A 1,890-nucleotide genomic window follows, 5' to 3' on the forward strand; every position below is an offset into this window, starting at 1 on the left:
ATACAATAAAACCCCTTCTGCACACAGGACAGTGGGCACATGATGAACATTATATGAATATAAACTGTGAAGTCAACCACCGGGCTCTTGGTCCCTTTAGAATCTTTCCTCTTCACCATATTATCCCAAGTCCTCTCCCCTTTTCTCAGAGAACCAGCTTTTCCCACTATTTGGCTCACAGTGGGTTCTTCCCAATGGCCTTTTAACAGTGCAGAAGCTCAAAGAGACCCAGAGGGGAGTCTATTTGGTCTTTCAGGCTGCAAGGCAGGCAGCTGGTGCTGCTTGGAGAACACAGGAAATAAAGGACAGGGTCCTTGCTGTTCTCCTTGGCATGGGAGGAGAGTCTGAGAAGCAATAGAACATCAGGACTTTCCTCCTTTGAGTTGGTAAATCAGAGAAAAGACTGTCCTTGCTGGTGATTCCTGTGAAATTGAATACTCAGACAGCATATAAGTGAAATGAGAGAACTGTTTTACCAATTTCATAGCTTCAACATTCTCCTATACTAATTTGCTGATCAGCTAATCAACAAATATCTTTTGTGCGCCTCAGGAAGCCCTGAGCTGAACTACAGTAGGTATTTAATAAATACCTTCTAATTTTGTTGAATGCAATAGAGGTACTGTGCTAACATCAATCGTGGGATTTGGAAGCTAAAATGTACACACCCTGCCATCTAGGAACTCAGAGTCTAGGAAGATATTTGAAATACTTTGTTTGTATTTAATAATAAAACATGTAATACTGTCGTTGAGAGCAGAGGCATTGAAGGCAGAGACCAAAGTTGAATTTGCAGCTGTTTGACCTGGGATAAGTCATAGAACTTCTCTGAGTCGGTCTCCATTGAAAGTGGACCAGCAACTACTGATGACATAGGGTTATTTAGAGGATTAAGTTGCCTGACATGTAAAGAACTTAACACATTGCTTGGCACTGAGAATGCTTTCAGGATGTTAGCTAAAATATAAGAAAGGCATAATTAGGTAACAAAATGTATGATTTAGAGGTGTACAATTTTTGGAATTAGAAAGAACCTTAAAAACCCTCTAATCCAATGTTTCCCAAATAATGGGCTGTGGACTGTTGCCAGTTTGTGACAAATTTTTTACCAGTCTACAGCAAAATGTGAAAACAAAAAAAGCAATGTAGCAGTAGACTATTCTCTCAGTGTTCAGTTTCCTTTTTTTAACGAGCTGATAAAAGGCAGATGGTAAGAGTGTTAATCCTATGTCGGTCCTCCATTTATTATCACTATTGTTGTTGTTGTCACTGTTTTGTTCATGAAATTTAAATCTGAGGACCACTATGGTATCAGACCAAACTCCAATCAGTAGCATAACCTTATAAGCTAATCTCTGGGTTCCACTTGAACACTTCAAGGATCAGGGTGCCACCCTGCTGGGAAATTCCTTTCCCTTTGGATCCCAAATAGAGCTAAGAGAACAAATATAACCCCTGTTCTACACAACTTCCCTTCAGATGATTGAAGACAGCAACCACGAGGGAGTCTGGGATAGTGGGCAGAGCTTTTGGTGTAAACTAATTTCCAGTTCTGCAAGAGTGTTGGGTTCCTCCTCTAACCTTCTTATAAAATAGGCCAGGAGCATCTACTGTTGAAGAATATTGTGCGGATCAAGGAAGATAATGCACCTGAAGGCACTTTCCGAATGGTGATGTACCATGCAATCGTTACATCTATAGTCACAGGGGGCCCCATTTCCATCAGGAGATCTTCGTACAGCACAGCATCTACTCTTCACCATCAGCTTTTCCTCCTCTGGACATGGATGGAATGGTTGATGAATGTTTCCCACAAAATAGTCTGTCCAGAACTGAGCAAAATCTAGTCAACTATATGGAGTGAAATGAGACAAAGAGCTGAATTGGGTG

Source organism: Hyperoodon ampullatus (genome assembly GCF_949752795.1).
Source record: "Hyperoodon ampullatus genome assembly, chromosome: 2".
In the NCBI taxonomy this organism is placed as follows: domain Eukaryota; kingdom Metazoa; phylum Chordata; class Mammalia; order Artiodactyla; family Ziphiidae; genus Hyperoodon; species Hyperoodon ampullatus.